General features: G+C 50.4%; 9 non-coding genes across 9 annotated transcripts; all 9 read left to right on the forward strand.

The window, feature by feature from the left end:
* Positions 1-1,991: 1,991 nt before the first annotated feature.
* trnaf-gaa (transfer RNA phenylalanine (anticodon GAA)) lies at positions 1,992-2,064 on the forward strand. The gene has a single exon. It is a non-coding gene; the product is annotated as a tRNA-Phe (tRNA).
* Positions 2,065-3,252: 1,188 nt separating this feature from the next.
* On the forward strand, positions 3,253-3,325 carry trnaf-gaa (transfer RNA phenylalanine (anticodon GAA)). The gene has a single exon. It is a non-coding gene; the product is annotated as a tRNA-Phe (tRNA).
* A 3,700-nt stretch (positions 3,326-7,025) lies between these two features.
* On the forward strand, positions 7,026-7,098 carry trnaf-gaa (transfer RNA phenylalanine (anticodon GAA)). Its single transcript has one exon. It is a non-coding gene; the product is annotated as a tRNA-Phe (tRNA).
* A 1,188-nt stretch (positions 7,099-8,286) lies between these two features.
* On the forward strand, positions 8,287-8,359 carry trnaf-gaa (transfer RNA phenylalanine (anticodon GAA)). Its single transcript has one exon. It is a non-coding gene; the product is annotated as a tRNA-Phe (tRNA).
* A 3,700-nt stretch (positions 8,360-12,059) lies between these two features.
* Positions 12,060-12,132, forward strand: trnaf-gaa (transfer RNA phenylalanine (anticodon GAA)). The gene has a single exon. It is a non-coding gene; the product is annotated as a tRNA-Phe (tRNA).
* A 1,189-nt stretch (positions 12,133-13,321) lies between these two features.
* trnaf-gaa (transfer RNA phenylalanine (anticodon GAA)) lies at positions 13,322-13,394 on the forward strand. Its single transcript has one exon. It is a non-coding gene; the product is annotated as a tRNA-Phe (tRNA).
* Positions 13,395-17,094: 3,700 nt separating this feature from the next.
* trnas-gga (transfer RNA serine (anticodon GGA)) lies at positions 17,095-17,167 on the forward strand. The gene has a single exon. It is a non-coding gene; the product is annotated as a tRNA-Ser (tRNA).
* Positions 17,168-18,356: 1,189 nt separating this feature from the next.
* On the forward strand, positions 18,357-18,429 carry trnaf-gaa (transfer RNA phenylalanine (anticodon GAA)). Its single transcript has one exon. It is a non-coding gene; the product is annotated as a tRNA-Phe (tRNA).
* Positions 18,430-27,140: 8,711 nt separating this feature from the next.
* Positions 27,141-27,213, forward strand: trnaf-gaa (transfer RNA phenylalanine (anticodon GAA)). The gene has a single exon. It is a non-coding gene; the product is annotated as a tRNA-Phe (tRNA).
* Positions 27,214-27,421: the final 208 nt, after the last annotated feature.

Consider the following 27,421-nt stretch of genomic DNA (forward strand, 5'->3'; position numbering starts at 1 on the left):
AGATGCTGACATGCGCATGGCCGCCTGACTTTAGGTTGATTTGAGCGTTCCAGAGGTGCGCCTCAGGAAATCGCTTTGGACTGTCCTTGTTTTCGACACAAGCGGTCACTTCAGAAATGATCGTGCAGAATGACGATGGAAAAGTATTCACAAACAGACTCGGTCGGGTAAACAGTCAGTGACTTGCATGCCGCTTTGGAGATGGTTGCAGAGAACTTGGGAATCCTCAAGCCTGCAGAGTAATAACTGAAGGTTTTAACAGTGGACGGACTGAAGCCGGAGCAGAGGCGATTTGTTCAAATTGTTCCGGTGCATCATGTTGCTTGCAAAGCAGCTTAGACTGATACTGACCATTTGCAGACGGATGGCATCACGTGCAGCATTTCGAGAGGTAGAGGAGAGATGGGGTGAAGCTGGCGAGACATGTTGACGGTGAACGGAGCACGACGTGGAACTTGTCGAGGACTGGAGGGACCAGTTCCTCGTTGTGCATTTGACGAGCGGGTTGACCAGAGCCAAGCAGTCAACTTCAGAAATGATTGTGCAGAATGAACGACAGTGTAGATATAGACGGTATAAAGAGGCAGCGGCCGAAGCGAACTGTCCGCCGAGAAAACAGGGTGGGAAATTTTGCCGGAAGAAGTTGATGTTGTGAGGAGATTTGGAACAAATACGCTGGGCAAATCCCAAGTGAATGTGGTCGCGAGCAAAGTGCCTGAGCGCGCTGAGCTGGCAGCAGCTGCCGAAATAGCTCAGTTGGGAGAGCGTTAGACTGAAGATCTAAAGGTCCCGGGTTTCGGCAAGTGCAGGACTGCTTGCGCGCTCCCTCCTTTGTTTAGCTGTGATGGAGGCGAGTGAGTAAATGTGAAGCTCTGCACCTTTCCTTGCTGGCGCAAGGGTGGTTTGGATTGCTTCTCACCCTCCTTCTGCATGGTGCTCCTGCAGCGATGCTGTGCCTTTTGCTTCCAGTCTCATGGCACATTTCTTCTCATTGGCTCCGTAACGAGCATTCCAAAACAGTCAAATAATCAAATGGACAAACCCTCAATCCTGCACCAATTCAAATTCTCCTACTGTTCATTGACCAACATCTGCGAACGCACAAAACAGTCTTTGAGTCAGCAACGCGTACATGGTGGCCTTTGCACTCTCTCTATCAAACACTCCCTCGCTCATAAGCTTGCTGACGGCCAGCTGTTCCAGCTTGCAAAAACTGGTGATCCCTGATCGCAATGGAAAGGTTGCAGGAGAGATGCTGACATGCGCATGGCCGCCTGACTTTAGGTTGATTTGAGCGTTCCAGAGGTGCGCCTCAGGAAATCGCTTTGGACTGTCCTTGTTTTCGACACAAGCGGTCACTTCAGAAATGATCGTGCAGAATGACGATGGAAAAGTATTCACAAACAGACTCGGTCGGGTAAACAGTCAGTGACTTGCATGCCGCTTTGGAGATGGTTGCAGAGAACTTGGGAATCCTCAAGCCTGCAGAGTAATAACTGAAGGTTTTAACAGTGGACGGACTGAAGCCGGAGCAGAGGCGATTTGTTCAAATTGTTCCGGTGCATCGGGTTGCTTGCAAAGCAGCTTAGACTGATACTGACCATTTGCAGACGGATGGCATCACGTGCAGCATTTCGAGAGGTAGAGGAGAGATGGGGTGAAGCTGGCGAGACATGTTGACGGTGAACGGAGCACGACGTGGAACTTGTCGAGGACTGGAGGGACCAGTTCCTCGTTGTGCATTTGACGAGCGAGTTGACCAGAGCCAAGCAGTCAATTTCAGAAATGATTGTGCAGAATGAACGACAGTGTAGATATAGACGGTATAAAGAGGCAGCGGCCGAAGCGAACTGTCCGCCGAGAAAACAGGGTGGGAAATTTTGCCGGAAGAAGTTGATGTTGTGAGGAGATTTGGAACAAATACGCTGGGCAAATCCCAAGTGAATGTGGCCGCGAGCAAAGTGCCTGAGCGCACAGAGCTGCCAGCAGCTGCCGAAATAGCTCAGTTGGGAGAGCGTTAGACTGAAGATCTAAAGGTCCCTGGTTCAATCCCGGGTTTCGGCAAGTGCAGGACTGCTTGCGCGCTCCCTCCTTTGTTTAGCTGTGATGGAGGCGAGTGAGTAAATGTGAAGCTCTGCACCTTTCCTTGCTGGCGCAAGGGTGGTTTGGATTGCTTCTCATCCTCCTTCTGCATGGTGCTCCTGCAGCGATGCTGTGCCTTTTGCTTCCAGTCTCATGGCACATTTCTTCTCATTGGCTCCGTAACGAGCATTCCAAAACAGTCAAATAATCAAATGGACAAACCCTCAATCCTGCACCAATTCAAATTCTCCTACTGTTCATTGACCAACATCTGCGAACGCACAAAACAGTCTTTGAGTCAGCAACGCGTACATGGTGGCCTTTGCACTCTCTCTATCAAACACTCCCTCGCTCATAAGCTTGCTGACGGCCAGCTGTTCCAGCTTGCAAAAACTGGTGATCCCTGATCGCAATGGAAAGGTTGCAGGAGAGATGCTGACATGCGCATGGCCGCCTGACTTTAGGTTGATTTGAGCGTTCCAGAGGTGCGCCTCAGGAAATCGCTTTGGACTGTCCTTGTTTTCGACACAAGCGGTCACTTCAGAAATGATCGTGCAGAATGACGATGGAAAAGTATTCACAAACAGACTCGGTCGGGTAAACAGTCAGTGACTTGCATGCCACTTTGGAGATGGTTGCAGAGAACTTGGGAATCCTCAAGCCTGCAGAGTAATAACTGAAGGTTTTAACAGTGGACGGACTGAAGCCGGAGCAGAGGCGATTTGTTCAAATTGTTCCGGTGCATCATGTTGCTTGCAAAGCAGCTTAGACTGATACTGACCATTTGCAGACGGATGGCATCACGTGCAGCATTTCGAGAGGTAGAGGAGAGATGGGGTGAAGCTGGCGAGACATGTTGACGGTGAACGGAGCACGACGTGGAACTTGTCGAGGACTGGAGGGACCAGTTCCTCGTTGTGCATTTGACGAGCGAGTTGACCAGAGCCAAGCAGTCAACTTCAGAAATGATTGTGCAGAATGAACGACAGTGTAGATATAGACGGTATAAAGAGGCAGCGGCCGAAGCGAACTGTCCGCCGAGAAAACAGGGTGGGAAATTTTGCCGGAAGAAGTTGATGTTGTGAGGAGATTTGGAACAAATACGCTGGGCAAATCCCAAGTGAATGTGGCCGCGAGCAAAGTGCCTGAGCGCACAGAGCGGCAGCAGCTGCCGAAATAGCTCAGTTGGGAGAGCGTTAGACTGAAGATCTAAAGGTCCCTGGTTCAATCCCGGGTTTCGGCAAGTGCAGGACTGCTTGCGCGCTCCCTCCTTTGTTTAGCTGTGATGGAGGCGAGTGAGTAAATGTGAAGCTCTGCACCTTTCCTTGCTTGCGCAAGGGTGGTTTGGATTGCTTCTCACCCTCCTTCTGCATGGTGCTCCTGCAGCGATGCTGTGCCTTTTGCTTCCAGTCTCATGGCACATTTCTTCTCATTGGCTCCGTAACGAGCATTCCAAAACAGTCAAATAATCAAATGGACAAACCCTCAATCCTGCACCAATTCAAATTCTCCTACTGTTCATTGACCGACATCTGCGAACGCACAAAACAGTCTTTGAGTCAGCAACGCGTACATGGTGGCCTTTGCACTCTCTCTATCAAACACTCCCTCGCTCATAAGCTTGCTGACGGCCAGCTGTTCCAGCTTGCAAAAACTGGTGATCCCTGATCGCAATGGAAAGGTTGCAGGAGAGATGCTGACATGCGCATGGCCGCCTGACTTTAGGTTGATTTGAGCGTTCCAGAGGTGCGCCTCAGGAAATCGCTTTGGACTGTCCTTGTTTTCGACACAAGCGGTCACTTCAGAAATGATCGTGCAGAATGACGATGGAAAAGTATTCACAAACAGACTCGGTCGGGTAAACAGTCAGTGACTTGCATGCCGCTTTGGAGATGGTTGCAGAGAACTTGGGAATCCTCAAGCCTGCAGAGTAATAACTGAAGGTTTTAACAGTGGACGGACTGAAGCCGGAGCAGAGGCGATTTGTTCAAATTGTTCCGGTGCATCATGTTGCTTGCAAAGCAGCTTAGACTGATACTGACCATTTGCAGACGGATGGCATCACGTGCAGCATTTCGAGAGGTAGAGGAGAGATGGGGTGAAGCTGGCGAGACATGTTGACGGTGAACGGAGCACGACGTGGAACTTGTCGAGGACTGGAGGGACCAGTTCCTCGTTGTGCATTTGACGAGCGGGTTGACCAGAGCCAAGCAGTCAACTTCAGAAATGATTGTGCAGAATGAACGACAGTGTAGATATAGACGGTATAAAGAGGCAGCGGCCGAAGCGAACTGTCCGCCGAGAAAACAGGGTGGGAAATTTTGCCGGAAGAAGTTGATGTTGTGAGGAGATTTGGAACAAATACGCTGGGCAAATCCCAAGTGAATGTGGTCGCGAGCAAAGTGCCTGAGCGCGCTGAGCTGGCAGCAGCTGCCGAAATAGCTCAGTTGGGAGAGCGTTAGACTGAAGATCTAAAGGTCCCGGGTTTCGGCAAGTGCAGGACTGCTTGCGCGCTCCCTCCTTTGTTTAGCTGTGATGGAGGCGAGTGAATAAATGTGAAGCTCTGCACCTTTCCTTGCTGGCGAAAGGGTGGTTTGGATTGCTTCTCACCCTCCTTCTGCATGGTGCTCCTGCAGCGATGCTGTGCCTTTTGCTTCCAGTCTCATGGCACATTTCTTCTCATTGGCTCCGTAACGAGCATTCCAAAACAGTCAAATAATCAAATGGACAAACCCTCAATCCTGCACCAATTCAAATTCTCCTACTGTTCATTGACCAACATCTGCGAACGCACAAAACAGTCTTTGAGTCAGCAACGCGTACATGGTGGCCTTTGCACTCTCTCTATCAAACACTCCCTCGCTCATAAGCTTGCTGACGGCCAGCTGTTCCAGCTTGCAAAAACTGGTGATCCCTGATCCCAATGGAAAGGTTGCAGGAGAGATGCTGACATGCGCATGGCCGCCTGACTTTAGGTTGATTTGAGCGTTCCAGAGGTGCGCCTCAGGAAATCGCTTTGGACTGTCCTTGTTTTCGACACAAGCGGTCACTTCAGAAATGATCGTGCAGAATGACGATGGAAAAGTATTCACAAACAGACTCGGTCGGGTAAACAGTCAGTGACTTGCATGCCGCTTTGGAGATGGTTGCAGAGAACTTGGGAATCCTCAAGCCTGCAGAGTAATAACTGAAGGTTTTAACAGTGGACGGACTGAAGCCGGAGCAGAGGCGATTTGTTCAAATTGTTCCGGTGCATCGGGTTGCTTGCAAAGCAGCTTAGACTGATACTGACCATTTGCAGACGGATGACATCACGTGCAGCATTTCGAGAGGTAGAGGAGAGATGGGGTGAAGCTGGCGAGACATGTTGACGGTGAACGGAGCACGACGTGGAACTTGTCGAGGACTGGAGGGACCAGTTCCTCGTTGTGCATTTGACGAGCGAGTTGACCAGAGCCAAGCAGTCAATTTCAGAAATGATTGTGCAGAATGAACGACAGTGTAGATATAGACGGTATAAAGAGGCAGCGGCCGAAGCGAACTGTCCGCCGAGAAAACAGGGTGGGAAATTTTGCCGGAAGAAGTTGATGTTGTGAGGAGATTTGGAACAAATACGCTGGGCAAATCCCAAGTGAATGTGGCCGCGAGCAAAGTGCCTGAGCGCACAGAGCTGGCAGCACCTGCCGAAATAGCTCAGTTGGGAGAGCGTTAGACTGAAGATCTAAAGGTCCCTTGTTCAATCCCGGGTTTCGGCAAGTGCAGGACTGCTTGCGCGCTCCCTCCTTTGTTTAGCTGTGATGGAGGCGAGTGAGTAAATGTGAAGCTCTGCACCTTTCCTTGCTGGCGCAAGGGTGGTTTGGATTGCTTCTCACCCTCCTTCTGCATGGTGCTCCTGCAGCGATGCTGTGCCTTTTGCTTCCAGTCTCATGGCACATTTCTTCTCATTGGCTCCGTAACGAGCATTCCAAAACAGTCAAATAATCAAATGGACAAACCCTCAATCCTGCACCAATTCAAATTCTCCTACTGTTCATTGACCAACATCTGCGAACGCACAAAACAGTCTTTGAGTCAGCAACGCGTACATGGTGGCCTTTGCACTCTCTCTATCAAACACTCCCTCGCTCATAAGCTTGCTGACGGCCAGCTGTTCCAGCTTGCAAAAACTGGTGATCCCTGATCGCAATGGAAAGGTTGCAGGAGAGATGCTGACATGCGCATGGCCGCCTGACTTTAGGTTGATTTGAGCGTTCCAGAGGTGCGCCTCAGGAAATCGCTTTGGACTGTCCTTGTTTTCGACACAAGCGGTCACTTCAGAAATGATCGTGCAGAATGACGATGGAAAAGTATTCACAAACAGACTCGGTCGGGTAAACAGTCAGTGACTTGCATGCCACTTTGGAGATGGTTGCAGAGAACTTGGGAATCCTCAAGCCTGCAGAGTAATAACTGAAGGTTTTAACAGTGGACGGACTGAAGCCGGAGCAGAGGCGATTTGTTCAAATTGTTCCGGTGCATCATGTTGCTTGCAAAGCAGCTTAGACTGATACTGACCATTTGCAGACGGATGGCATCACGTGCAGCATTTCGAGAGGTAGAGGAGAGATGGGGTGAAGCTGGCGAGACATGTTGACGGTGAACGGAGCACGACGTGGAACTTGTCGAGGACTGGAGGGACCAGTTCCTCGTTGTGCATTTGACGAGCGAGTTGACCAGAGCCAAGCAGTCAACTTCAGAAATGATTGTGCAGAATGAACGACAGTGTAGATATAGACGGTATAAAGAGGCAGCGGCCGAAGCGAACTGTCCGCCGAGAAAACAGGGTGGGAAATTTTGCCGGAAGAAGTTGATGTTGTGAGGAGATTTGGAACAAATACGCTGGGCAAATCCCAAGTGAATGTGGCCGCGAGCAAAGTGCCTGAGCGCACAGAGCGGCAGCAGCTGCCGAAATAGCTCAGTTGGGAGAGCGTTAGACTGAAGATCTAAAGGTCCCTGGTTCAATCCCGGGTTTCGGCAAGTGCAGGACTGCTTGCGCGCTCCCTCCTTTGTTTAGCTGTGATGGAGGCGAGTGAGTAAATGTGAAGCTCTGCACCTTTCCTTGCTTGCGCAAGGGTGGTTTGGATTGCTTCTCACCCTCCTTCTGCATGGTGCTCCTGCAGCGATGCTGTGCCTTTTGCTTCCAGTCTCATGGCACATTTCTTCTCATTGGCTCCGTAACGAGCATTCCAAAACAGTCAAATAATCAAATGGACAAACCCTCAATCCTGCACCAATTCAAATTCTCCTACTGTTCATTGACCGACATCTGCGAACGCACAAAACAGTCTTTGAGTCAGCAACGCGTACATGGTGGCCTTTGCACTCTCTCTATCAAACACTCCCTCGCTCATAAGCTTGCTGACGGCCAGCTGTTCCAGCTTGCAAAAACTGGTGATCCCTGATCGCAATGGAAAGGTTGCAGGAGAGATGCTGACATGCGCATGGCCGCCTGACTTTAGGTTGATTTGAGCGTTCCAGAGGTGCGCCTCAGGAAATCGCTTTGGACTGTCCTTGTTTTCGACACAAGCGGTCACTTCAGAAATGATCGTGCAGAATGACGATGGAAAGGTATTCACAAACAGACTCGGTCGGGTAAACAGTCAGTGACTTGCATGCCGCTTTGGAGATGGTTGCAGAGAACTTGGGAATCCTCAAGCCTGCAGAGTAATAACTGAAGGTTTTAACAGTGGACGGACTGAAGCCGGAGCAGAGGCGATTTGTTCAAATTGTTCCGGTGCATCATGTTGCTTGCAAAGCAGCTTAGACTGATACTGACCATTTGCAGACGGATGGCATCACGTGCAGCATTTCGAGAGGTAGAGGAGAGGTGGGGTGAAGCTGGCGAGACATGTTGACGGTGAACGGAGCACGACGTGGAACTTGTCGAGGACTGGAGGGACCAGTTCCTCGTTGTGCATTTGACGAGCGAGTTGACCAGAGCCAAGCAGTCAACTTCAGAAATGATTGTGCAGAATGAACGACAGTGTAGATATAGACGGTATAAAGAGGCAGCGGCCGAAGCGAACTGTCCGCCGAGAAAACAGGGTGGGAAATTTTGCCGGAAGAAGTTGATGTTGTGAGGAGATTTGGAACAAATACGCTGGGCAAATCCCAAGTGAATGTGGCCGCGAGCAAAGTGCCTGAGCGCACAGAGCAGCAGCAGCTGCCGAAATAGCTCAGTTGGGAGAGCGTTAGACTGAAGATCTAAAGGTCCCTGGTTCAATCCCGGGTTTCGGCAAGTGCAGGACTGCTTGCGCGCTCCCTCCTTTGTTTAGCTGTGATGGAGGCGAGTGAGTAAATGTGAAGCTCTGCACCTTTCCTTGCTGGCGCAAGGGTGGTTTGGATTGCTTCTCACCCTCCTTCTGCATGGTGCTCCTGCAGCGATGCTGTGCCTTTTGCTTCCAGTCTCATGGCACATTTCTTCTCATTGGCTCCGTAACGAGCATTCCAAAACAGTCAAATAATCAAATGGACAAACCCTCAATCCTGCACCAATTCAAATTCTCCTACTGTTCATTGACCGACATCTGCGAACGCACAAAACAGTCTTTGAGTCAGCAACGCGTACATGGTGGCCTTTGCACTCTCTCTATCAAACACTCCCTCGCTCATAAGCTTGCTGACGGCCAGCTGTTCCAGCTTGCAAAAACTGGTGATCCCTGATCGCAATGGAAAGGTTGCAGGAGAGATGCTGACATGCGCATGGCCGCCTGACTTTAGGTTGATTTGAGCGTTCCAGAGGTGCGCCTCAGGAAATCGCTTTGGACTGTCCTTGTTTTCGACACAAGCGGTCACTTCAGAAATGATCGTGCAGAATGACGATGGAAAAGTATTCACAAACAGACTCGGTCGGGTAAACAGTCAGTGACTTGCATGCCGCTTTGGAGATGGTTGCAGAGAACTTGGGAATCCTCAAGCCTGCAGAGTAATAACTGAAGGTTTTAACAGTGGACGGACTGAAGCCGGAGCAGAGGCGATTTGTTCAAATTGTTCCGGTGCATCATGTTGCTTGCAAAGCAGCTTAGACTGATACTGACCATTTGCAGACGGATGGCATCACGTGCAGCATTTCGAGAGGTAGAGGAGAGATGGGGTGAAGCTGGCGAGACATGTTGACGGTGAACGGAGCACGACGTGGAACTTGTCGAGGACTGGAGGGACCAGTTCCTCGTTGTGCATTTGACGAGCGGGTTGACCAGAGCCAAACAGTCAACTTCAGAAATGATTGTGCAGAATGAACGACAGTGTAGATATAGACGGTATAAAGAGGCAGCGGCCGAAGCGAACTGTCCGCCGAGAAAACAGGGTGGGAAATTTTGCCGGAAGAAGTTGATGTTGTGAGGAGATTTGGAACAAATACGCTGGGCAAATCCCAAGTGAATGTGGTCGCGAGCAAAGTGCCTGAGCGCGCTGAGCTGGCAGCAGCTGCCGAAATAGCTCAGTTGGGAGAGCGTTAGACTGAAGATCTAAAGGTCCCGGGTTTCGGCAAGTGCAGGACTGCTTGCGCGCTCCCTCCTTTGTTTAGCTGTGATGGAGGCGAGTGAATAAATGTGAAGCTCTGCACCTTTCCTTGCTGGCGAAAGGGTGGTTTGGATTGCTTCTCACCCTCCTTCTGCATGGTGCTCCTGCAGCGATGCTGTGCCTTTTGCTTCCAGTCTCATGGCACATTTCTTCTCATTGGCTCCGTAACGAGCATTCCAAAACAGTCAAATAATCAAATGGACAAACCCTCAATCCTGCACCAATTCAAATTCTCCTACTGTTCATTGACCAACATCTGCGAACGCACAAAACAGTCTTTGAGTCAGCAACGCGTACATGGTGGCCTTTGCACTCTCTCTATCAAACACTCCCTCGCTCATAAGCTTGCTGACGGCCAGCTGTTCCAGCTTGCAAAAACTGGTGATCCCTGATCCCAATGGAAAGGTTGCAGGAGAGATGCTGACATGCGCATGGCCGCCTGACTTTAGGTTGATTTGAGCGTTCCAGAGGTGCGCCTCAGGAAATCGCTTTGGACTGTCCTTGTTTTCGACACAAGCGGTCACTTCAGAAATGATCGTGCAGAATGACGATGGAAAAGTATTCACAAACAGACTCGGTCGGGTAAACAGTCAGTGACTTGCATGCCGCTTTGGAGATGGTTGCAGAGAACTTGGGAATCCTCAAGCCTGCAGAGTAATAACTGAAGGTTTTAACAGTGGACGGACTGAAGCCGGAGCAGAGGCGATTTGTTCAAATTGTTCCGGTGCATCGGGTTGCTTGCAAAGCAGCTTAGACTGATACTGACCATTTGCAGACGGATGACATCACGTGCAGCATTTCGAGAGGTAGAGGAGAGATGGGGTGAAGCTGGCGAGACATGTTGACGGTGAACGGAGCACGACGTGGAACTTGTCGAGGACTGGAGGGACCAGTTCCTCGTTGTGCATTTGACGAGCGAGTTGACCAGAGCCAAGCAGTCAATTTCAGAAATGATTGTGCAGAATGAACGACAGTGTAGATATAGACGGTATAAAGAGGCAGCGGCCGAAGCGAACTGTCCGCCGAGAAAACAGGGTGGGAAATTTTGCCGGAAGAAGTTGATGTTGTGAGGAGATTTGGAACAAATACGCTGGGCAAATCCCAAGTGAATGTGGCCGCGAGCAAAGTGCCTGAGCGCACAGAGCTGGCAGCACCTGCCGAAATAGCTCAGTTGGGAGAGCGTTAGACTGAAGATCTAAAGGTCCCTTGTTCAATCCCGGGTTTCGGCAAGTGCAGGACTGCTTGCGCGCTCCCTCCTTTGTTTAGCTGTGATGGAGGCGAGTGAGTAAATGTGAAGCTCTGCACCTTTCCTTGCTGGCGCAAGGGTGGTTTGGATTGCTTCTCACCCTCCTTCTGCATGGTGCTCCTGCAGCGATGCTGTGCCTTTTGCTTCCAGTCTCATGGCACATTTCTTCTCATTGGCTCCGTAACGAGCATTCCAAAACAGTCAAATAATCAAATGGACAAACCCTCAATCCTGCACCAATTCAAATTCTCCTACTGTTCATTGACCAACATCTGCGAACGCACAAAACAGTCTTTGAGTCAGCAACGCGTACATGGTGGCCTTTGCACTCTCTCTATCAAACACTCCCTCGCTCATAAGCTTGCTGACGGCCAGCTGTTCCAGCTTGCAAAAACTGGTGATCCCTGATCGCAATGGAAAGGTTGCAGGAGAGATGCTGACATGCGCATGGCCGCCTGACCTTAGGTTGATTTGAGCGTTCCAGAGGTGTGCCTCAGGAAATCGCTTTGGACTGTCCTTGTTTTCGACACAAGCGGTCACTTCAGAAATGATCGTGCAGAATGACGATGGAAAAGTATTCACAAACAGACTCGGTCGGGTAAACAGTCAGTGACTTGCATGCCGCTTTGGAGATGGTTGCAGAGAACTTGGGAATCCTCAAGCCTGCAGAGTAATAACTGAAGGTTTTAACAGTGGACGGACTGAAGCCGGAGCAGAGGCGATTTGTTCAAATTGTTCCGGTGCATCATGTTGCTTGCAAAGCAGCTTAGACTGATACTGACCATTTGCAGACGGATGGCATCACGTGCAGCATTTCGAGAGGTAGAGGAGAGATGGGGTGAAGCTGGCGAGACATGTTGACGGTGAACGGAGCACGACGTGGAACTTGTCGAGGACTGGAGGGACCAGTTCCTCGTTGTGCATTTGACGAGCGGGTTGACCAGAGCCAAGCAGTCAACTTCAGAAATGATTATGCAGAATGAACGACAGTGTAGATATAGACGGTATAAAGAGGCAGCGGCCGAAGCGAACTGTCCGCCGAGAAAACTGGGTGGGAAATTTTGCCGGAAGAAGTTGATGTTGTGAGGAGATTTGGAACAAATACGCTGGGCAAATCCCAAGTGAATGTGGCCGCGAGCAAAGTGCCTGAGCGCACAGAGCGGCAGCAGCTGCCGAAATAGCTCAGTTGGGAGAGCGTTAGACTGAAGATCTAAAGGTCCCTGGTTCAATCCCGGGTTTCGGCAAGTGCAGGACTGCTTGCGCGCTCCCTCCTTTGTTTAGCTGTGATGGAGGCGAGTGAGTAAATGTGAAGCTCTGCACCTTTCCTTGCTTGCGCAAGGGTGGTTTGGATTGCTTCTCACCCTCCTTCTGCATGGTGCTCCTGCAGCGATGCTGTGCCTTTTGCTTCCAGTCTCATGGCACATTTCTTCTCATTGGCTCCGTAACGAGCATTCCAAAACAGTCAAATAATCAAATGGACAAACCCTCAATCCTGCACCAATTCAAATTCTCCTACTGTTCATTGACCAACATCTGCGAACGCACAAAACAGTCTTTGAGTCAGCAACGCGTACATGGTGGCCTTTGCACTCTCTCTATCAAACACTCCCTCGCTCATAAGCTTGCTGACGGCCAGCTGTTCCAGCTTGCAAAAACTGGTGATCCCTGATCGCAATGGAAAGGTTGCAGGAGAGATGCTGACATGCGCATGGCCGCCTGACTTTAGGTTGATTTGAGCGTTCCAGTGGTGCGCCTCAGGAAATCGCTTTGGACTGTCCTTGTTTTCGACACAAGCGGTCACTTCAGAAATGATCGTGCAGAATGACGATGGAAAAGTATTCACAAACAGACTCGGTCGGGTAAACAGTCAGTGACTTGCATGCCGCTTTGGAGATGGTTGCAGAGAACTTGGGTATCCTCAAGCCTGCAGAGTAATAACTGAAGGTTTTAACAGTGGACGGACTGAAGCCGGAGCAGAGGCGATTTGTTCAAATTGTTCCGGTGCATCGGGTTGCTTGCAAAGCAGCTTAGACTGATACTGACCATTTGCAGACGGATGGCATCACGTGCAGCATTTCGAGAGGTAGAGGAGAGATGGGGTGAAGCTGGCGAGACATGTTGACGGTGAACGGAGCACGACGTGGAACTTGTCGAGGACTGGAGGGACCAGTTCCTCGTTGTGCATTTGACGAGCGAGTTGACCAGAGCCAAGCAGTCAATTTCAGAAATGATTGTGCAGAATGAACGACAGTGTAGATATAGACGGTATAAAGAGGCAGCGGCCGAAGCGAACTGTCCGCCGAGAAAACAGGGTGGGAAATTTTGCCGGAAGAAGTTGATGTTGTGAGGAGATTTGGAACAAATACGCTGGGCAAATCCCAAGTGAATGTGGCCGCGAGCAAAGTGCCTGAGCGCACAGAGCTGGCAGCAGCTGCCGAAATAGCTCAGTTGGGAGAGTGTTAGACTGAAGATCTAAAGGTTCCTGGTTCAATCCCGGGTTTCGGCAAGTGCAGGACTGCTTGCGCGCTCCCTCCTTTGTTTAGCTGTGATGGAGGCGAGTGAGTAAATGTGAAGCTCTGCACCTTTCCTTGCTGGTGCAAGGGTGGTTTGGATTGCTTCTCACCCTCCTTCTGCATGGTGCTCCTGCAGCGATGCTGTGCCTTTTGCTTCCAGTCTCATGGCACATTTCTTCTCATTGGCTCCGTAACGAGCATTCCAAAACAGTCAAATAATCAAATGGACAAACCCTCAATCCTGCACCAATTCAAATTCTCCTACTGTTCATTGACCAACATCTGCGAACGCACAAAACAGTCTTTGAGTCAGCAACGCGTACATGGTGGCCTTTGCACTCTCTCTATCAAACACTCCCTCGCTCATAAGCTTGCTGACGGCCAGCTGTTCCAGCTTGCAAAAACTGGTGATCCCTGATCGCAATGGAAAGGTTGCAGGAGAGATGCTGACATGCGCATGGCCTCCTGACTTTAGGTTGATTTGAGCGTTCCAGAGGTGCGCCTCAGGAAATCGCTTTGGACTGTCCTTGTTTTCGACACAAGCGGTCACTTCAGAAATGATCGTGCAGAATGACGATGGAAAAGTATTCACAAACAGACTCGGTCGGGTAAACAGTCAGTGACTTGCATGCCGCTTTGGAGATGGTTGCAGAGAACTTGGGAATCCTCAAGCCTGCAGAGTAATAACTGAAGGTTTTAACAGTGGACGGACTGAAGCCGGAGCAGAGGCGATTTGTTCAAATTGTTCCGGTGCATCATGTTGCTTGCAAAGCAGCTTAGACTGATACTGACCATTTGCAGACGGATGGCATCACGTGCAGCATTTCGAGAGGTAGAGGAGAGATGGGGTGAAGCTGGCGAGACATGTTGACGGTGAACGGAGCACGACGTGGAACTTGTCGAGGACTGGAGGGACCAGTTCCTCGTTGTGCATTTGACGAGCGGGTTGACCAGAGCCAAACAGTCAACTTCAGAAATGATTGTGCAGAATGAACGACAGTGTAGATATAGACGGTATAAAGAGGCAGCGGCCGAAGCGAACTGTCCGCCGAGAAAACAGGGTGGGAAATTTTGCCGGAAGAAGTTGATGTTGTGAGGAGATTTGGAACAAATACGCTGGGCAAATCCCAAGTGAATGTGGTCGCGAGCAAAGTGCCTGAGCGCGCTGAGCTGGCAGCAGCTGCCGAAATAGCTCAGTTGGGAGAGCGTTAGACTGAAGATCTAAAGGTCCCGGGTTTCGGCAAGTGCAGGACTGCTTGCGCGCTCCCTCCTTTGTTTAGCTGTGATGGAGGCGAGTGAATAAATGTGAAGCTCTGCACCTTTCCTTGCTGGCGAAAGGGTGGTTTGGATTGCTTCTCACCCTCCTTCTGCATGGTGCTCCTGCAGCGATGCTGTGCCTTTTGCTTCCAGTCTCATGGCACATTTCTTCTCATTGGCTCCGTAACGAGCATTCCAAAACAGTCAAATAATCAAATGGACAAACCCTCAATCCTGCACCAATTCAAATTCTCCTACTGTTCATTGACCAACATCTGCGAACGCACAAAACAGTCTTTGAGTCAGCAACGCGTACATGGTGGCCTTTGCACTCTCTCTATCAAACACTCCCTCGCTCATAAGCTTGCTGACGGCCAGCTGTTCCAGCTTGCAAAAACTGGTGATCCCTGATCCCAATGGAAAGGTTGCAGGAGAGATGCTGACATGCGCATGGCCGCCTGACTTTAGGTTGATTTGAGCGTTCCAGAGGTGCGCCTCAGGAAATCGCTTTGGACTGTCCTTGTTTTCGACACAAGCGGTCACTTCAGAAATGATCGTGCAGAATGACGATGGAAAAGTATTCACAAACAGACTCGGTCGGGTAAACAGTCAGTGACTTGCATGCCGCTTTGGAGATGGTTGCAGAGAACTTGGGAATCCTCAAGCCTGCAGAGTAATAACTGAAGGTTTTAACAGTGGACGGACTGAAGCCGGAGCAGAGGCGATTTGTTCAAATTGTTCCGGTGCATCGGGTTGCTTGCAAAGCAGCTTAGACTGATACTGACCATTTGCAGACGGATGACATCACGTGCAGCATTTCGAGAGGTAGAGGAGAGATGGGGTGAAGCTGGCGAGACATGTTGACGGTGAACGGAGCACGACGTGGAACTTGTCGAGGACTGGAGGGACCAGTTCCTCGTTGTGCATTTGACGAGCGAGTTGACCAGAGCCAAGCAGTCAATTTCAGAAATGATTGTGCAGAATGAACGACAGTGTAGATATAGACGGTATAAAGAGGCAGCGGCCGAAGCGAACTGTCCGCCGAGAAAACAGGGTGGGAAATTTTGCCGGAAGAAGTTGATGTTGTGAGGAGATTTGGAACAAATACGCTGGGCAAATCCCAAGTGAATGTGGCCGCGAGCAAAGTGCCTGAGCGCACAGAGCTGGCAGCACCTGCCGAAATAGCTCAGTTGGGAGAGCGTTAGACTGAAGATCTAAAGGTCCCTTGTTCAATCCCGGGTTTCGGCAAGTGCAGGACTGCTTGCGCGCTCCCTCCTTTGTTTAGCTGTGATGGAGGCGAGTGAGTAAATGTGAAGCTCTGCACCTTTCCTTGCTGGCGCAAGGGTGGTTTGGATTGCTTCTCACCCTCCTTCTGCATGGTGCTCCTGCAGCGATGCTGTGCCTTTTGCTTCCAGTCTCATGGCACATTTCTTCTCATTGGCTCCGTAACGAGCATTCCAAAACAGTCAAATAATCAAATGGACAAACCCTCAATCCTGCACCAATTCAAATTCTCCTACTGTTCATTGACCAACATCTGCGAACGCACAAAACAGTCTTTGAGTCAGCAACGCGTACATGGTGGCCTTTGCACTCTCTCTATCAAACACTCCCTCGCTCATAAGCTTGCTGACGGCCAGCTGTTCCAGCTTGCAAAAACTGGTGATCCCTGATCGCAATGGAAAGGTTGCAGGAGAGATGCTGACATGCGCATGGCCGCCTGACCTTAGGTTGATTTGAGCGTTCCAGAGGTGTGCCTCAGGAAATCGCTTTGGACTGTCCTTGTTTTCGACACAAGCGGTCACTTCAGAAATGATCGTGCAGAATGACGATGGAAAAGTATTCACAAACAGACTCGGTCGGGTAAACAGTCAGTGACTTGCATGCCGCTTTGGAGATGGTTGCAGAGAACTTGGGAATCCTCAAGCCTGCAGAGTAATAACTGAAGGTTTTAACAGTGGACGGACTGAAGCCGGAGCAGAGGCGATTTGTTCAAATTGTTCCGGTGCATCATGTTGCTTGCAAAGCAGCTTAGACTGATACTGACCATTTGCAGACGGATGGCATCACGTGCAGCATTTCGAGAGGTAGAGGAGAGATGGGGTGAAGCTGGCGAGACATGTTGACGGTGAACGGAGCACGACGTGGAACTTGTCGAGGACTGGAGGGACCAGTTCCTCGTTGTGCATTTGACGAGCGGGTTGACCAGAGCCAAGCAGTCAACTTCAGAAATGATTATGCAGAATGAACGACAGTGTAGATATAGACGGTATAAAGAGGCAGCGGCCGAAGCGAACTGTCCGCCGAGAAAACTGGGTGGGAAATTTTGCCGGAAGAAGTTGATGTTGTGAGGAGATTTGGAACAAATACGCTGGGCAAATCCCAAGTGAATGTGGCCGCGAGCAAAGTGCCTGAGCGCACAGAGCGGCAGCAGCTGCCGAAATAGCTCAGTTGGGAGAGCGTTAGACTGGAGATCTAAAGGTCCCTGGTTCAATCCCGGGTTTCGGCAAGTGCAGGACTGCTTGCGCGCTCCCTCCTTTGTTTAGCTGTGATGGAGGCGAGTGAGTAAATGTGAAGCTCTGCACCTTTCCTTGCTTGCGCAAGGGTGGTTTGGATTGCTTCTCACCCTCCTTCTGCATGGTGCTCCTGCAGCGATGCTGTGCCTTTTGCTTCCAGTCTCATGGCACATTTCTTCTCATTGGCTCCGTAACGAGCATTCCAAAACAGTCAAATAATCAAATGGACAAACCCTCAATCCTGCACCAATTCAAATTCTCCTACTGTTCATTGACCAACATCTGCGAACGCACAAAACAGTCTTTGAGTCAGCAACGCGTACATGGTGGCCTTTGCACTCTCTCTATCAAACACTCCCTCGCTCATAAGCTTGCTGACGGCCAGCTGTTCCAGCTTGCAAAAACTGGTGATCCCTGATCGCAATGGAAAGGTTGCAGGAGAGATGCTGACATGCGCATGGCCGCCTGACTTTAGGTTGATTTGAGCGTTCCAGTGGTGCGCCTCAGGAAATCGCTTTGGACTGTCCTTGTTTTCGACACAAGCGGTCACTTCAGAAATGATCGTGCAGAATGACGATGGAAAAGTATTCACAAACAGACTCGGTCGGGTAAACAGTCAGTGACTTGCATGCCGCTTTGGAGATGGTTGCAGAGAACTTGGGTATCCTCAAGCCTGCAGAGTAATAACTGAAGGTTTTAACAGTGGACGGACTGAAGCCGGAGCAGAGGCGATTTGTTCAAATTGTTCCGGTGCATCGGGTTGCTTGCAAAGCAGCTTAGACTGATACTGACCATTTGCAGACGGATGGCATCACGTGCAGCATTTCGAGAGGTAGAGGAGAGATGGGGTGAAGCTGGCGAGACATGTTGACGGTGAACGGAGCACGACGTGGAACTTGTCGAGGACTGGAGGGACCAGTTCCTCGTTGTGCATTTGACGAGCGAGTTGACCAGAGCCAAGCAGTCAATTTCAGAAATGATTGTGCAGAATGAACGACAGTGTAGATATAGACGGTATAAAGAGGCAGCGGCCGAAGCGAACTGTCCGCCGAGAAAACAGGGTGGGAAATTTTGCCGGAAGAAGTTGATGTTGTGAGGAGATTTGGAACAAATACGCTGGGCAAATCCCAAGTGAATGTGGCCGCGAGCAAAGTGCCTGAGCGCACAGAGCTGGCAGCAGCTGCCGAAATAGCTCAGTTGGGAGAGTGTTAGACTGAAGATCTAAAGGTTCCTGGTTCAATCCCGGGTTTCGGCAAGTGCAGGACTGCTTGCGCGCTCCCTCCTTTGTTTAGCTGTGATGGAGGCGAGTGAGTAAATGTGAAGCTCTGCACCTTTCCTTGCTGGTGCAAGGGTGGTTTGGATTGCTTCTCACCCTCCTTCTGCATGGTGCTCCTGCAGCGATGCTGTGCCTTTTGCTTCCAGTCTCATGGCACATTTCTTCTCATTGGCTCCGTAACGAGCATTCCAAAACAGTCAAATAATCAAATGGACAAACCCTCAATCCTGCACCAATTCAAATTCTCCTACTGTTCATTGACCAACATCTGCGAACGCACAAAACAGTCTTTGAGTCAGCAACGCGTACATGGTGGCCTTTGCACTCTCTCTATCAAACACTCCCTCGCTCATAAGCTTGCTGACGGCCAGCTGTTCCAGCTTGCAAAAACTGGTGATCCCTGATCGCAATGGAAAGGTTGCAGGAGAGATGCTGACATGCGCATGGCCGCCTGACTTTAGGTTGATTTGAGCGTTCCAGAGGTGCGCCTCAGGAAATCGCTTTGGACTGTCCTTGTTTTCGACACAAGCGGTCACTTCAGAAATGATCGTGCAGAATGACGATGGAAAAGTATTCACAAACAGACTCGGTCGGGTAAACAGTCAGTGACTTGCATGCCGCTTTGGAGATGGTTGCAGAGAACTTGGGAATCCTCAAGCCTGCAGAGTAATAACTGAAGGTTTTAACAGTGGACGGACTGAAGCCGGAGCAGAGGCGATTTGTTCAAATTGTTCCGGTGCATCGGGTTGCTTGCAAAGCAGCTTAGACTGATACTGACCATTTGCAGACGGATGGCATCACGTGCAGCATTTCGAGAGGTAGAGGAGAGATGGGGTGAAGCTGGCGAGACATGTTGACGGTGAACGGAGCACGACGTGGAACTTGTCGAGGACTGGAGGGACCAGTTCCTCGTTGTGCATTTGACGAGCGGGTTGACCAGAGCCAAGCAGTCAACTTCAGAAATGATTGTGCAGAATGAACGACAGTGTAGATATAGACGGTATAAAGAGGCAGCGGCCGAAGCGAACTGTCCGCCGAGAAAACAGGGTGGGAAATTTTGCCGGAAGAAGTTGATGTTGTGAGGAGATTTGGAACAAATACGCTGGGCAAATCCCAAGTGAATGTGGTCGCGAGCAAAGTGCCTGAGCGCGCTGAGCTGGCAGCAGCTGCCGAAATAGCTCAGTTGGGAGAGCGTTAGACTGAAGATCTAAAGGTCCCGGGTTTCGGCAAGTGCAGGACTGCTTGCGCGCTCCCTCCTTTGTTTAGCTGTGATGGAGGCGAGTGAATAAATGTGAAGCTCTGCACCTTTCCTTGCTGGCGAAAGGGTGGTTTGGATTGCTTCTCACCCTCCTTCTGCATGGTGCTCCTGCAACGATGCTGTGCCTTTTGCTTCCAGTCTCATGGCACATTTCTTCTCATTGGCTCCGTAACGAGCATTCCAAAACAGTCAAATAATCAAATGGACAAACCCTCAATCCTGCACCAATTCAAATTCTCCTACTGTTCATTGACCAACATCTGCGAATGCACAAAACAGTCTTTGAGTCAGCAACGCGTACATGGTGGCCTTTGCACTCTCTCTATCAAACACTCCCTCGCTCATAAGCTTGCTGACGGCCAGCTGTTCCAGCTTGCAAAAACTGGTGATCCCTGATCGCAATGGAAAGGTTGCAGGAGAGATGCTGACATGCGCATGGCCGCCTGACTTTAGGTTGATTTGAGCGTTCCAGAGGTGCGCCTCAGGAAATCGCTTTGGACTGTCCTTGTTTTCGACACAAGCGGTCACTTCAGAAATGATCGTGCAGAATGACGATGGAAAAGTATTCACAAACAGACTCGGTCGGGTAAACAGTCAGTGACTTGCATGCCGCTTTGGAGATGGTTGCAGAGAACTTGGGAATCCTCAAGCCTGCAGAGTAATAACTGAAGGTTTTAACAGTGGACGGACTGAAGCCGGAGCAGAGGCGATTTGTTCAAATTGTTCCGGTGCATCGGGTTGCTTGCAAAGCAGCTTAGACTGATACTGACCATTTGCAGACGGATGACATCACGTGCAGCATTTCGAGAGGTAGAGGAGAGATGGGGTGAAGCTGGCGAGACATGTTGACGGTGAACGGAGCACGACGTGGAACTTGTCGAGGACTGGAGGGACCAGTTCCTCGTTGTGCATTTGACGAGCGAGTTGACCAGAGCCAAGCAGTCAATTTCAGAAATGATTGTGCAGAATGAACGACAGTGTAGATATAGACGGTATAAAGAGGCAGCGGCCGAAGCGAACTGTCCGCCGAGAAAACAGGGTGGGAAATTTTGCCGGAAGAAGTTGATGTTGTGAGGAGATTTGGAACAAATACGCTGGGCAAATCCCAAGTGAATGTGGCCGCGAGCAAAGTGCCTGAGCGCACAGAGCTGGCAGCAGCTGCCGAAATAGCTCAGTTGGGAGAGCGTTAGACTGAAGATCTAAAGGTCCCTTGTTCAATCCCGGGTTTCGGCAAGTGCAGGACTGCTTGCGCGCTCCCTCCTTTGTTTAGCTGTGATGGAGGCGAGTGAGTAAATGTGAAGCTCTGCACCTTTCCTTGCTGGCGCAAGGGTGGTTTGGATTGCTTCTCACCCTCCTTCTGCATGGTGCTCCTGCAGCGATGCTGTGCCTTTTGCTTCCAGTCTCATGGCACATTTCTTCTCATTGGCTCCGTAACGAGCATTCCAAAACAGTCAAATAATCAAATGGACAAACCCTCAATCCTGCACCAATTCAAATTCTCCTACTGTTCATTGACCAACATCTGCGAACGCACAAAACAGTCTTTGAGTCAGCAACGCGTACATGGTGGCCTTTGCACTCTCTCTATCAAACACTCCCTCGCTCATAAGCTTGCTGACGGCCAGCTGTTCCAGCTTGCAAAAACTGGTGATCCCTGATCGCAATGGAAAGGTTGCAGGAGAGATGCTGACATGCGCATGGCCGCCTGACTTTAGGTTGATTTGAGCGTTCCAGAGGTGCGCCTCAGGAAATCGCTTTAGACTGTCCTTGTTTTCGACACAAGCGGTCACTTCAGAAATGATCGTGCAGAATGACGATGGAAAAGTATTCACAAACAGACTCGGTCGGGTAAACAGTCAGTGACTTGCATGCCGCTTTGGAGATGGTTGCAGAGAACTTGGGAATCCTCAAGCCTGCAGAGTAATAACTGAAGGTTTTAACAGTGGACGGACTGAAGCCGGAGCAGAGGCGATTTGTTCAAATTGTTCCGGTGCATCGGGTTGCTTGCAAAGCAGCTTAGACTGATACTGACCATTTGCAGACGGATGGCATCACGTGCAGCATTTCGAGAGGTAGAGGAGAGATGGGGTGAAGCTGGCGAGACATGTTGACGGTGAACGGAGCACGACGTGGAACTTGTCGAGGACTGGAGGGACCAGTTCCTCGTTGTGCATTTGACGAGCGGGTTGACCAGAGCCAAGCAGTCAACTTCAGAAATGATTGTGCAGAATGAACGACAGTGTAGATATAGACGGTATAAAGAGGCAGCGGCCGAAGCGAACTGTCCGCCGAGAAAACAGGGTGGGAAATTTTGCCGGAAGAAGTTGATGTTGTGAGGAGATTTGGAACAAATACGCTGGGCAAATCCCAAGTGAATGTGGTCGCGAGCAAAGTGCCTGAGCGCGCTGAGCTGGCAGCAGCTGCCGAAATAGCTCAGTTGGGAGAGCGTTAGACTGAAGATCTAAAGGTCCCGGGTTTCGGCAAGTGCAGGACTGCTTGCGCGCTCCCTCCTTTGTTTAGCTGTGATGGAGGCGAGTGAATAAATGTGAAGCTCTGCACCTTTCCTTGCTGGCGAAAGGGTGGTTTGGATTGCTTCTCACCCTCCTTCTGCATGGTGCTCCTGCAGCGATGCTGTGCCTTTTGCTTCCAGTCTCATGGCACATTTCTTCTCATTGGCTCCGTAACGAGCATTCCAAAACAGTCAAATAATCAAATGGACAAACCCTCAATCCTGCACCAATTCAAATTCTCCTACTGTTCATTGACCAACATCTGCGAACGCACAAAACAGTCTTTGAGTCAGCAACGCGTACATGGTGGCCTTTGCACTCTCTCTATCAAACACTCCCTCGCTCATAAGCTTGCTGACGGCCAGCTGTTCCAGCTTGCAAAAACTGGTGATCCCTGATCGCAATGGAAAGGTTGCAGGAGAGATGCTGACATGCGCATGGCCGCCTGACTTTAGGTTGATTTGAGCGTTCCAGAGGTGCGCCTCAGGAAATCGCTTTGGACTGTCCTTGTTTTCGACACAAGCGGTCACTTCAGAAATGATCGTGCAGAATGACGATGGAAAAGTATTCACAAACAGACTCGGTCGGGTAAACAGTCAGTGACTTGCATGCCGCTTTGGAGATGGTTGCAGAGAACTTGGGAATCATCAAGCCTGCAGAGTAATAACTGAAGGTTTTAACAGTGGACGGACTGAAGCCGGAGCAGAGGCGATTTGTTCAAATTGTTCCGGTGCATCGGGTTGCTTGCAAAGCAGCTTAGACTGATACTGACCATTTGCAGACGGATGACATCACGTGCAGCATTTCGAGAGGTAGAGGAGAGATGGGGTGAAGCTGGCGAGACATGTTGACGGTGAACGGAGCACGACGTGGAACTTGTCGAGGACTGGAGGGACCAGTTCCTCGTTGTGCATTTGACGAGCGGGTTGACCAGAGCCAAGCAGTCAATTTCAGAAATGATTGTGCAGAATGAACGACAGTGTAGATATAGACGGTATAAAGAGGCAGCGGCCGAAGCGAACTGTCCGCCGAGAAAACAGGGTGGGAAATTTTGCCGGAAGAAGTTGATGTTGTGAGGAGATTTGGAACAAATACGCTGGGCAAATCCCAAGTGAATGTGGCCGCGAGCAAAGTGCCTGAGCGCACAGAGCTGGCAGCAGCTGCCGAAATAGCTCAGTTGGGAGAGCGTTAGACTGAAGATCTAAAGGTCCCTTGTTCAATCCCGGGTTTAGGCAAGTGCAGGACTGCTTGCGCGCTCCCTCCTTTGTTTAGCTGTGATGGAGGTGAGTGAGTAAATGTGAAGCTCTGCACCTTTCCTTGCTGGCGCAAGGGTGGTTTGGATTGCTTCTCACCCTCCTTCTGCATGGTGCTCCTGCAGCGATGCTGTGCCTTTTGCTTCCAGTCTCATGGCACATTTCTTCTCATTGGCTCCGTAACGAGCATTCCAAAACAGTCAAATAATCAAATGGACAAACCCTCAATCCTGCACCAATTCAAATTCTCCTACTGTTCATTGACCAACATCTGCGAACGCACAAAACAGTCTTTGAGTCAGCAACGCGTACATGGTGGCCTTTGCACTCTCTCTATCAAACACTCCCTCGCTCATAAGCTTGCTGACGGCCAGCTGTTCCAGCTTGCAAAAACTGGTGATCCCTGATCGCAATGGAAAGGTTGCAGGAGAGATGCTGACATGCGCATGGCCGCCTGACCTTAGGTTGATTTGAGCGTTCCAGAGGTGTGCCTCAGGAAATCGCTTTGGACTGTCCTTGTTTTCGACACAAGCGGTCACTTCAGAAATGATCGTGCAGAATGACGATGGAAAAGTATTCACAAACAGACTCGGTCGGGTAAACAGTCAGTGACTTGCATGCCGCTTTGGAGATGGTTGCAGAGAACTTGGGAATCCTCAAGCCTGCAGAGTAATAACTGAAGGTTTTAACAGTGGACGGACTGAAGCCGGAGCAGAGGCGATTTGTTCAAATTGTTCCGGTGCATCGGGTTGCTTGCAAAGCAGCTTAGACTGATACTGACCATTTGCAGACGGATGGCATCACGTGCAGCATTTCGAGAGGTAGAGGAGAGATGGGGTGAAGCTGGCGAGACATGTTGACGGTGAACGGAGCACGACGTGGAACTTGTCGAGGACTGGAGGGACCAGTTCCTCGTTGTGCATTTGACGAGCGAGTTGACCAGAGCCAAGCAGTCAATTTCAGAAATGATTGTGCAGAATGAACGACAGTGTAGATATAGACGGTATAAAGAGGCAGCGGCCGAAGCGAACTGTCCGCCGAGAAAACAGGGTGGGAAATTTTGCCGGAAGAAGTTGATGTTGTGAGGAGATTTGGAACAAATACGCTGGGCAAATCCCAAGTGAATGTGGCCGCGAGCAAAGTGCCTGAGCGCACAGAGCTGGCAGCAGCTGCCGAAATAGCTCAGTTGGGAGAGCGTTAGACTGAAGATCTAAAGGTCCCTTGTTCAATCCCGGGTTTCGGCAAGTGCAGGACTGCTTGCGCGCTCCCTCCTTTGTTTAGCTGTGATGGAGGCGAGTGAGTAAATGTGAAGCTCTGCACCTTTCCTTGCTGGCGCAAGGGTGGTTTGGATTGCTTCTCACCCTCCTTCTGCATGGTGCTCCTGCAGCGATGCTGTGCCTTTTGCTTCCAGTCTCATGGCACATTTCTTCTCATTGGCTCCGTAACGAGCATTCCAAAACAGTCAAATAATCAAATGGACAAACCCTCAATCCTGCACCAATTCAAATTCTCCTACTGTTCATTGACCAACATCTGCGAACGCACAAAACAGTCTTTGAGTCAGCAACGCGTACATGGTGGCCTTTGCACTCTCTCTATCAAACACTCCCTCGCTCATAAGCTTGCTGACGGCCAGCTGTTCCAGCTTGCAAAAACTGGTGATCCCTGATCGCAATGGAAAGGTTGCAGGAGAGATGCTGACATGCGCATGGCCGCCTGACTTTAGGTTGATTTGAGCGTTCCAGAGGTGTGCCTCAGGAAATCGCTTTGGACTGTCCTTGTTTTCGACACAAGCGGTCACTTCAGAAATGATCGTGCAGAATGACGATGGAAAAGTATTCACAAACAGACTCGGTCGGGTAAACAGTCAGTGACTTGCATGCCGCTTTGGAGATGGTTGCAGAGAACTTGGGAATCCTCAAGCCTGCAGAGTAATAACTGAAGGTTTGAACAGTGGACGGACTGAAGCCGGAGCAGAGGCGATTTGTTCAAATTGTTCCGGTGCATCATGTTGCTTGCAAAGCAGCTTAGACTGATACTGACCATTTGCAGACGGATGGCATCACGTGCAGCATTTCGAGAGGTAGAGGAGAGATGGGGTGAAGCTGGCGAGACATGTTGACGGTGAACGGAGCACGACGTGGAACTTGTCGAGGACTGGAGGGACCAGTTCCTCGTTGTGCATTTGACGAGCGAGTTGACCAGAGCCAAGCAGTCAATTTCAGAAATGATTGTGCAGAATGAACGACAGTGTAGATATAGACGGTATAAAGAGGCAGCGGCCGAAGCGAACTGTCCGCCGAGAAAACAGGGTGGGAAATTTTGCCGGAAGAAGTTGATGTTGTGAGGAGATTTGGAACAAATACGCTGGGCAAATCCCAAGTGAATGTGGCCGCGAGCAAAGTGCCTGAGCGCGCTGAGCTGGCAGCAGCTGCCGAAATAGCTCAGTTGGGAGAGCGTTAGACTGAAGATCTAAAGGTCCCTGGTTCAATCCCCGGTTTCGGCAAGTGCAGGACTGCTTGCGCGCTCCCTCCTTTGTTTAGCTGTGATGGAGGCGAGTGAATAAATGTGAAGCTCTGCACCTTTCCTTGCTGGCGAAAGGGTGGTTTGGATTGCTTCTCACCCTCCTTCTGCATGGTGCTCCTGCAGCGATGCTGTGCCTTTTGCTTCCAGTCTCATGGCACATTTCTTCTCATTGGCTCCGTAACGAGCATTCCAAAACAGTCAAATAATCAAATGGACAAACCCTCAATCCTGCACCAATTCAAATTCTCCTACTGTTCATTGACCGACATCTGCGAACGCACAAAACAGTCTTTGAGTCAGCAACGCGTACATGGTGGCCTTTGCTCATAAGCTTGCTGACGGCCAGCTGTTCCAGCTTGCAAAAACTGGTGATCCCTGATCGCAATGGAAAGGTTGCAGGAGAGATGCTGACATGCGCATGGCCGCCTGACTTTAGGTTGATTTGAGCGTTCCAGAGGTGCGCCTCAGGAAATCGCTTTGGACTGTCCTTGTTTTCGACACAAGCGGTCACTTCAGAAATGATCGTGCAGAATGACGATGGAAAAGTATTCACAAACAGACTCGGTCGGGTAAACAGTCAGTGACTTGCATGCCGCTTTGGAGATGGTTGCAGAGAACTTGGGAATCCTCAAGCCTGCAGAGTAATAACTGAAGGTTTTAACAGTGGACGGACTGAAGCCGGAGCAGAGGCGATTTGTTCAAATTGTTCCGGTGCATCGGGTTGCTTGCAAAGCAGCTTAGACTGATACTGACCATTTGCAGACGGATGGCATCACGTGCAGCATTTCGAGAGGTAGAGGAGAGATGGGGTGAAGCTGGCGAGACATGTTGACGGTGAACGGAGCACGACGTGGAACTTGTCGAGGACTGGAGGGACCAGTTCCTCGTTGTGCATTTGACGAGCGAGTTGACCAGAGCCAAGCAGTCAATTTCAGAAATGATTGTGCAGAATGAACGACAGTGTAGATATAGACGGTATAAAGAGGCAGCGGCCGAAGCGAACTGTCCGCCGAGAAAACAGGGTGGGAAATTTTGCCGGAAGAAGTTGATGTTGTGAGGAGATTTGGAACAAATACGCTGGGCAAATCCCAAGTGAATGTGGCCGCGAGCAAAGTGCCTGAGCGCGCTGAGCTGGCAGCAGCTGCCGAAATAGCTCAGTTGGGAGAGCGTTAGACTGAAGATCTAAAGGTCCCTGGTTCAATCCCGGGTTTCGGCAAGTGCAGGACTGCTTGCGCGCTCCCTCCTTTGTTTAGCTGTGATGGAGGCGAGTGAGTAAATGTGAAGCTCTGCACCTTTCCTTGCTGGCGCAAGGGTGGTTTGGATTGCTTCTCACCCTCCTTCTGCATGGTGCTCCTGCAGCGATGCTGTGCCTTTTGCTTCCAGTCTCATGGCACATTTCTTCTCATTGGCTCCGTAACGAGCAT

The sequence above is a fragment of the Chiloscyllium plagiosum genome, unplaced genomic scaffold, assembly GCF_037043375.1.
Source record: "Chiloscyllium plagiosum isolate Xiang-an unplaced genomic scaffold, Cpla_swu_hap1 HiC_scaffold_14, whole genome shotgun sequence".
NCBI classification, from domain to species: Eukaryota; Metazoa; Chordata; class Chondrichthyes; order Orectolobiformes; family Hemiscylliidae; genus Chiloscyllium; species Chiloscyllium plagiosum.